Source organism: Cervus canadensis, chromosome 26, assembly GCF_019320065.1.
Source record: "Cervus canadensis isolate Bull #8, Minnesota chromosome 26, ASM1932006v1, whole genome shotgun sequence".
Taxonomy (NCBI): Eukaryota; Metazoa; Chordata; class Mammalia; order Artiodactyla; family Cervidae; genus Cervus; species Cervus canadensis.
Genome location: NC_057411.1, coordinates 31,001,729 through 31,011,887, shown reverse-complemented (window position 1 = coordinate 31,011,887; position 10,159 = coordinate 31,001,729). Strand labels below are relative to the sequence as shown.

Sequence of the window (10,159 nt, the reverse complement as noted above, 5' to 3'; positions counted from 1 at the left end):
GAGATCCAACCAGTCCATCCTAAAGGAGATCAGTCCTGGGTGTTCGTTGGAAGGACTGATGCTGAAGGTGAAACTCCAGTACTTTGGCCATGTCATGCAAAGAGTTGACTCATTGGAAAAGATCCTAATGCTGGGAATGACTGGGGGAAGTAGGAGAAGGAGACAACAGAGGATGAGATGGCTGGATGGCATCACCGACTTGATAGACATGGGTTTGGTTAGACTCCGGGAGTTGGTTGTGGACAGGGAGGCCCGGCGTGCTGCGATTCATGGGGTCACAGTCAGACACGACTGAGCGACTGAACTGAACAGTGCTTGGATCTATGCTTAGTTTATTAAAGTACTCAATAGCTAACATCATCATCACCACCATCATAATCTTTACTGAACTTATGGCACTCTTTTTATTAGTCTCTTTGATCCTCTGTGTCATCTACTCAGTGTTAGCTTTGAGAGAACTGGGACCATAAAGTCTGGCTTATTGTATCACCAGCAGCTTAGCACTGAGAGTGACAAGAGTAGGTAAACGTATCCTAATTACTTGATGTTAAATAACACATAGCAATTTACATAAGGATCATTCATGCAACAAAGCAAGTTGAGCCTTTAAGCATATTCTAGTGGAACAGACAATGCTATTTAAAATAACGTGATCTTACGAGGGCTATAATTAAGCTTTGAATTAAGTTTTATGGATACATAGAAGAAGAAGTAACTGATCTTGCCTAGGGGATGAAGTACACTTGAGCTGAGCTTTGAAGAACCAGAGTGATCTAATATAGTAGAGATGCGAGGGAGGAATTATGTCATATATGAAAAAAATGGAATAAATAAAAAGATAATGTGGTAAACTGCATAGTGGATTTGTACCACTGACTTATTAGATCCTTGGGACAGTGTAGCTTGGGTAGGGAAGAGGCTTATTAGAGAGTAAAGAGAGATGAGAATGGGAAGAAAGTTAAGACTTTAAATGTCTTAAATTTTATGCTGTTGTTGGTGATATGATGCTTTCAAAAAGCTTTTCCTCAACTCCTTATTCACTGCTCAACACCCTGCAATCTATTATCTTGCATCTTATTAAAAAGTTAGGTAAGCATTCACCTAAATATTAAATTGGATCCTGTTTTGACTTTCCCTCTAACATTTCCTCTTCTCGACTTTCCACCCTCGTCCAATCGATGACAAATGCTGTTAATTTTACTTCCAGAACTCCTCTCACATTCAAAGAATCATATCCATTCTTTCTGCCACTAACTAAATTCAGATTAATAAAATATTTTCTACCTGATTTCCTACTCACATTGTGGCCAGTCACTTCTGAAACATTGATCTTCTCCATTAAGCTTCTATTTTAAACTTATTTAATCTGCCAGGACCACTATTAATTCTAACTTTAATATATTGCATGTTCATTTTGGCAGCACATATACTAAAGTTAGAATGACACATAGGAGATTATCATGGCTCCTGTGCAAGGATGATGCAAACTTATGAAGCACAAAAAGAGTAATAATAACATTCTGTGAGAAGAAACGACTTTAGCAATGTTCTACATGATAAAAGACATGTATTTTCCTTTTATATGACTCTAATTATTAAGAGGTTAATTAGTGAGGTCATAAGCAGTGGCTAAATTATCTTAGATCTGGTGAATAAAATTAACCTTCTATGAAAAACATTTTAAAGGTTTGCATGAACAATGTAGAACAAATATTCTCACAAATGTAGTTTTCTATAAAAAAGTTACATGTCTCCAGGTTACAAACCAGTATTCCTTTAATCTATTTATACAATCTATTTATTATTATAGAAAGCTCTTTTCTTAGAGACACAACTTGGAAATTCACTTTCTGATAAGATCCAAAATAAATGTCAATTATTTTATTAGAGGTTGCAAAATAATGCTTTTCTCACTTATCATTCCATTAACATCTTTCAGTGAGAATTCTTTGTAGAGAACTTTTCTTCACTAGCTAGGACTATTTGGTCATCTTCAAATATAACTCATAAAGGGAAAGCAAGACAAGTTTTTTATTCTTAGCTTTTTGCTTTTAAATAAAATGGTTAATGAGTTAAATTTTGTTCTGTTGGTTTTCTCTCATACATTATGAACTTTTGGATTTGTACATAATGAAAGTTTCGGTAGCATTCATCATTCTTACTGATGCTCAAATGTCACTGTCTTTAGCTATTCATATCTTCTTCATTTTAGTGTCTATTTATGGCCTTTCAACATAACTCACATTCTTTGATGGCTTGTATTTTGGCCACTCCCACAGATTCAGAACAACAAATAACAGATCCTGAACCCAGACTGACTGAGTTCAGTATACCTGATCTCCACTTATCAAACTGTGTATTCCTGAGTATCAGTTTATCTTTCCATGCCTTGGTTACCTTGTCATTCAATGGCAATATTAATAATATAATATGAATATCATAATAATATAATATAAAATACCACATTACTATAACTATATAGCTACAATTATAACAATTCTAATCCTATGCAGTAGGACTTAATATGAATATATATAAATAATACATACATATATATTTTATACATTTATATATATAAAACAGTGCCTGGCTTAAGAATTGGAAATTCTGGTTAAATGTTTTCTTTATATTGTGTTTATAATATTAAAATGGTTAGTGGTAGCAAGAAGACAGGTAGTACTACTTCAGATATATAATTGAAGTATTTTTAAAAGATATGTGTATAGACATATATGTTAATGTGAATATTTGCTAATAATAATGTAATATAATAATGGGACTTTGAGCAAAATTAAACAATCAAAAATACTTTGTAAATGAAGAGAGACAATGAAATGTAAAATTAAAGAGATATTCTTTGATCTGTGATAGTTTAAATGCAGAAGTAGTTAAAAATAGGAAATTAAGCTCTAGGGGCCCTTTGCAAGGCTATAATTCCATAATACAAAAAGAAGTTTTCCCCGGTTTGAGACCTATGCATGCATACTTTCTATTAAGATATACATAGAAAAAGAAAGTTAGGTAGACATATACTGCAGTTCAGATTTGCCTACTTACAGATGGTAACATTCTGTGCAATAATAATGCTCTCAAAACCATTTGCAAATTTGTCCAGCAACCACTCTGCCTTTAATGATGAAGTTTCCACAGTGGCAGATGGCAGAGTGAGCAGTGAAGGATGCTGCCGACCCACCAGGGTTATGTCTGTCACTAAAGCGATCTGGCTCCAAAAGCCAAAGTCTGTTAAGGTCACACTGGTTATTGCTCCATTGGAATGACTTGATTGATCACATTTGTGGTTATTCCATAAATGCTGACCTTTTTGAAGGGGTCCTGGCAGTTTCATCCTGCTTTCGGAAAGTGATATAGAGAAACACAGTGTCTCTAGTCTATCAACATATTAAAGAAACAAAGGGGCAATCCATGAAACTTAAAAAAAAAGATACATTCACTAACATTGCTGTTCCCTCTTTGTGTCTGAATGGTTAGCTAGTCCACAGAAACTGCATAATACTATTTTTAATATCCATATCACATTTTGGAAGATAAGAGTAAAATGGAACAAGACAAGAATATACATTATTTAATGAATTTTAAAAGCCCAGCAAGGATTACTGTTATAGTAGAAGCTTATAAACATAAATTGAGATCCAGTTATTCTTTAAACACCTAAAGTTGGCAGGTAGTACAGATAAAAGAAAATACATAAACAAACTTCAGTATCCAGGTGAACCCTTGGAACATGTTGAGGAAAATTATATACTGTTCTATGGGAAATTTATCATAATATGATAAACACTGCTTTTGAAGTATAATGTATTGAAATTGCCAAGCTCTATTTATAGTGACATATTGCTGGACTAACTTATCAGTAGTGAGTGTACCTTTTAAAATTGAATTTACTATCTGATCATGCCTTAGGCACTGGAAGAAGCAAAATGCATCCCTCTTCCCTTATTTATTGAACAGTAACATAGAAAAATTACATTAAAATATTAATTCTCTTAGGACACTGATGAAAGTGACAAGCATAAAACTGCTCATTAAATTAATAACAATAATCATTTATAATTACTTGTTCTATTTCAAGCCTTCTTAGCACTTTACATGTATTACCACTTTTCTTTTTTTTTTTTTTGACAACCATGAGACTTATTTACAGATTCCATGAGGAGGCAAGCTATTGACATGCTGAACAAGTGAGAGCTGTTTGTTAAATTTTCAGGGGATTTCACAGAACTGGATAAAATACTCCTGAAGTTTATACAGAATCACAAAAGAGCCAGAATTTCCGAAGCTGTACTAAGGAAAAAGAACAAAGTTGGCAGCATAACACTCCTAGGCTTCAGACAATACCACAAAGCTACCGTAATCAAAACAGCAAGGTATTAGCACAACACACATATGGGTCAATGAAACAGAATAGTGAGTTCAGAAATAATCACACACCTATACTCAATCTTTGACAAAGGAAGAAAGAATAGAAAATGGAGAAAAAGTCTCTTCAGCAAGTGGTGTTGGGAAAGCTGGACAGCTACATGTAAATCAACAGAGTTAGAACACTCTTTCACACCATGCACAAAAATAAACTCAAAAAGTTTTAAAGACAGGACACCTATCTTATAAAAACTCCTAGAAGAGAATATATGCAAAACATTCTCTGACATAAATTGTAGAAATGTTTCCTTAAGTAAGTTTCCCAAGGCAACAGAAATAAAAGCAAAAACAAACAAATGGAACTTAATCCAAATTTATAAGCTTTTGCACAACAAAGGAAACCATAAAAAAAACAAAAAGACAACCTATGGACTGGAAGAAAATATTTGTAAATGATGTGACTGACAGGGTTTAATTTCCAAAATATACAAACAGCTCATACAACTCAATAACAAAATTAGAAAAACAACTCAGTCATAAACTGGGCAGAAGACCTAAACAGACATTTCTCCAAAGAAGACATACAATAGGAACGTGAAAGGATGCTCAACATTGCTAATGATCAGAGAAATGCAAACCAAATCTACAATGACGTATTACCTTACATCAGTCAGAATGGCCATCATTAAAAAGTCCACAAACAATAAATGCTGGTGAGGGTGTGGAGAGAAAGGAATCCTCCTACACTCTTGGTAGAATGTAAATTAATACAGCCAATATGAAGAACAGTATGGAAGTTCCTTAAAAAATGTTTAAAAAGTTTCCATATGATCCAGCAATTCTACTCTTGGGCATATAACCAGAGGAAACTCTAATTAGAAAAGCTACATGTACCTCTATTCTGACTATTTACAATAGTCAGGACATGGACAAATTTCCATGGACAGATAAATGGATAAAGAAAACAGAATATATACATATTACATATGGAATATTCAGTTCAGTTCAGTCGCTCAGTCGTGTCTAACTCTTTGCAACCCCATGAATCGCAGCACGCCAGGCCTCCCTGTCTATCACCAATCCCGGAGTTTACTCAAACTCATGCCCATCGAGTCGGTGATGCCATCCAGCCATCTCTCTGTTGTCCCCTTCTCCTCCTGCCCCCAATCCTTCCCAGCATCAGGATCTTTTCCAATGAGTCAGCTCTTCGCATGATGTGGCCAAAGTACTGGAGTTTCAGCTTCAGCATCAGTCCTTCCAATGAACACTCAGGACTGATCTCCTTTAGGATGAACTGGTTGGCTCTCCTTGCTGTCCAAGGGACTCTCAAGAGTCTTCTCCAACACCACAGTTCAAAAGCATCAATTTTTCGGCACTCAGCTTTTTTCACCGTCCAACTCTCACATCCATACATGACTACTGGAAAAACCATAGCCTTAACCAGACAGACCTTTGTTGGCAAAGTAACGTTTTTGCTTTTTAATATGTTATCTAGGTTGGTCATAACTTTCCTTCCAAGGAGTAAGCGTCTTTTAATTTCATAGCTGCAGTCACCATCTACTCAGCCATATAAAGATGAAATAATGCCAATTGCAGCAACATGGATGGATCTAGAGGTTATCACACCAAGTGAAGTTAGTCAGAAAGAGGAAAACAAATATCACATGATATCACTTATATGTCAAATCTAAAATATGATACAAATGAACTTCTTTATGGAACAGAAACAGACTCATACATATTAGAAAATAAACTTATGATTACCAAAGGGGAAAGGGGAGGAGGCATAAAATAGGAGTTTGGGATTAGCAGATACAAACTACTATATACAAGACAGAAAAACAACAAGGTCCTAATGTAAATAGCCCAGAGAACAAAAAAAAAAATGTAGTAAAATTAATCTTCAGGAAATTTGCAAGCTACTTTTAAACATGGCCATTATTAAAAATTAAACTTTATAAACTTACAAAGACATAAATAATATTAAATACAAAGGTCATAATTACTCAAAACTTATCCTATCTTAATTATTTTGTTAGTTTCATGATTATCTCAGTTCTTGAGGGTTTTTGCATGTGTTTTTCGTGCATGCATATGTATGGAATACTACACAATGGTGTGCTATTGTGCATTTTTTTCCCTCCCTCTGTGTTCAGTGATTCTATGCTATACAAGTAAGCTTGAAATCTGCCACAGTGGGAATAATCATACCATGGAAATTGCAAATGCTAGAAATCATGGATCTCCCATTCCAAGAGCCTACTGTTAAACAATTACTAGCCCACTACTATGCATGCGTACGTGCAAAGTCACTTCAGTCATGTCTGACTCTTTGTGAACCACTGGACTACAGCCCATCAGGCTCCTCTGTCCATGGGATTCTCCAGGCAAGAATACTGGAGTGGGTTGCCATTTACTCTTCCAGGGGATCTTCCTGACCCTGGGATTGAACCCATGCCTCTTACATCTCCTACATTGGCAGGCAGTTTCTTTACCACTAGTGCCACCTGGGAAGCCTACTACTATGTGAGACATGTCTTTCTGACTTCAAGATACATTGTTCAGTAAGCCATGCTATCTAGTTTTGAATGATTGGAAGTATTGTAGTGTTATAGTTTAACATAAGTACATATCACTAAATGATCACCATCCAACACCATACAGTTGACTCCCTTTACCCATCCCACTCATTCCCCTAGTTCCCCTCCTCTTCATAACCAAATCCTGAAAGACGATGCTGTGAAACTGTTGCACTCAATTATGCCAGCAAATTTGGAAAACTCAGCAGTGGCCACAGGACTGGAAAAGGTCAGTTTTCATTCCAATCCCAAAGAAAGGAAATGCCAAAGGATGCTCAAACTACCACACAATTGCATTCATCTCACACACTAGTAAAGTAATGCTTAAAATTCTCCAAGCAAGGCTTCAGCAATACGTGAACTGTGAACTTCCAGATGTTCAAGCTGGTTTTAGAAAAGACAGAGGAACCAGAGATCAAATTGCCAACATCCGATGGATCATTGAAAAAGCAAGACAGTTCCAGAAAAACATCTATTTCTGCTTTATTGACTATGCCAAAGCCTTTGACTGTGTGGATCACAATAAACTGTGGAAAATTCTTCAAGAGATGGGAATACCAGACCACCTGACCTGCCTCTTGAGAAACCTGTCTGCAGGCCAGGAAGCAACAGTTAGAACTGGACATGGAACAACAGACTGGTTCCAAATAGGAAAAGGAGTACGTCAAGGCTGTATATTGCCACCCTGCTTATTTAACTTATATGCAGAGTACATCAGGAGAAATGCTGCGCTGGAGGAACTACAAGCTGGAATCAAGATTGCTGGGAGATATATCAATAACCTCAGCTATGCAGATGACACCACTCTTATGGCAGAGAGTGAAGAACTAAAGAGCCTCTTGATGAAAGTGAAAGAGGAGAGTGAAAAAGTTGGCTTAAAGCTCAATATTCAGAAAACTAAGATCATGGCATCTGGTTCCATCATTTCATGGCAGATAGATGGGGAAACAGTGGGAACAGTGGCTCACTTTATTTTTGGGGGCTCCAAAATCACTGCAGATGGTGATTGCAGCCGTGAAATTAAAAGACTCTTACTCCTTGGAAGAAAAGTTATGACCAACCTAGACAGCATATTAAAAAGCAGAGACATTACTTTGCCAACAAAGATCTGTCTAGTCAAGGCTATGGTTTTTCCAACAGTCATGTATGGATGTGAGAGCTGGACTATAAAGAAAGCTGAGCACTGAAGAATTGATGCTTTTGAACTGTGGTGAACTGTTGGAGAAGACTCTTGAGAGTCCCTTGGACTGCAAGGAGATCCAACCAGTCCATCCTAAAGGAGATCAGTCCTGGATGTTCACTCAAGGGACTGATGTTGAAGCTGAAACTCCAATGCTTTGGCCACCTGATGCAGAGAGCTGACTCATTGGAAAAGACCCTGATGCTGGGAAAGACTGAGGGCAGGAGGAGAAGGGGACAACAGAGGATGAGATGGTTGGATGGTATCACCGGCTCGATGGACATGGGTTTGGGTGGACTCCGGGAGTTGGTGATGGACAGGGAGGCCCGGCGTGCTGCTATTCATGGGGTCACAAAGAGTTGGACACAACTGAGCGACTGAACTGAACTAAATCTGTTCTCTGTATCCATGAGTTTGTTTTTGTTTCCTTTGTCTGTTCACTTTTTAAAAAATAGATTCCACATATGAGTGAAATGATATAGCATTTGTCTTTCTCTGTCTGCTTATTTCATTTAGCATATTGCCCTCAAGTTTCATCCACATTGTTGCTTCCACATCTTGGCCATTGTAACAATGTTACAATGAACATAGTGGTGCGTATATCTTTTCAAATTAGCATTGTTGTCTTTGTCAGATAAATTCCCAGAAGTGAAATCGTTGGGTCATGTCATAGTTTCATTTTTAATATTCAAGGAATCTCTCTACTATTGACTGCACCAATTTAGAGTCCGTCTAACAATGTAAGAGGGTTCCTTTTTTCCACATCCTCTCCAACATTTGTTAGTCCTTCTCTTTTGATAATAGCCATTCTAACATGTGTGAAGTCATAATTTGTGGGTTTGATTTGCATTTCTCTGATAATTAGTAATGGCAAACATCTTTTCATGTGGATGTTGGCATCTGTATGTCTTCTTTGGAAAATGTCTATGCAGATCCTCTGCCCATTTTTAAGTCAGATTGTTTGTTATTTTGTTGAGTCATATGGGTTCTTTATATACTTTAAATACTAACCCCTTGTTGGATATATTATTTGCAAGTATCTTCACCCATTCAGTAGGTTGCCTTTTCATTTTGTTGATGGTTTCTTTTGATGTGCAGAAATATTTTGTTTGAAGTCATCCCATTTAGTTTTGCTTTTGTTTCCCTTGTGTTTGGAGTCAGAACCACAAAAACATTGCTAATATCTGTGTCAGTGAAATTATCGACTATGTTTTCTCTCGGAATTTTATTGCTTCAGGTCTTATATTCAAGCCTTTAATCCATTTTGAGTTAATGTTTGTGTATGGTGTAAGATAGTGGTCTAGTTCCATTCTTTTTCATGTGACTGTCCAGTTTTCCCAATACTATTTGTTGAAGAGACTATAGTTTCTCCATTGTAAGTTCTTTGCTTCTTTGTTGTAGACTGATTGCTACATATGTGTGGGTTCATTTCTGGGCTCTCAGTTCTAATTCACTGATTTATGTGTCTATTTTGCCAGCACCACACTGTTTAGATTAGAATTACTCCATATGTAATCGCATATCTGTTGCATTCATGGGCAGAGGTGAGTTCAGGATTTTCCCAAATGGCCATCTTGAACCCTTGAAGCATGGATTTTAAATACGGGCACTACTTGTTTTTTAGGAGAGAAGTACAGGCTTATGTATAAGCCTTTTCTGGAGAAATAGTCCATAACTTCTACTAGATTTTCAAAAACTTCAGTCTAATAAAAGAAATTTCAAAAAACTGATTAAAAATCCATTTCTATAGAAAAATTCTGTATCTTCTACAAATATTATTTGCTGTGTAATAAAAAAATCAAGTGGTCTGTATAAGACACAATTAAGAATTTTGCCAATACTAATGTTCCTTAAGTACATGTTTTACCAAGTAAATACTTTCTTCACTCTTTTTGCTGTTTCCCCTTAAAAAGTGTTCCCACATTAGTTAAAAAAAAGACTCCTATGGCATTAAAAAGAGTAAAATACTTACTAGTAAATTTAATGAAGGAAATGAAAGCTCTATGCACCAAAAACTGTAAGA

General features: G+C 36.2%; 1 non-coding gene across 1 annotated transcript; it reads left to right on the top strand.

Moving 5' to 3' along the window:
• The first annotated feature begins 1,407 nt into the window (after positions 1–1,407).
• LOC122428557 lies at positions 1,408–1,510 on the top strand. Its single transcript, XR_006265771.1, has one exon. It is a non-coding gene; the product is annotated as a U6 spliceosomal RNA (small nuclear RNA).
• The last annotated feature ends 8,649 nt before the right edge of the window (positions 1,511–10,159 follow it).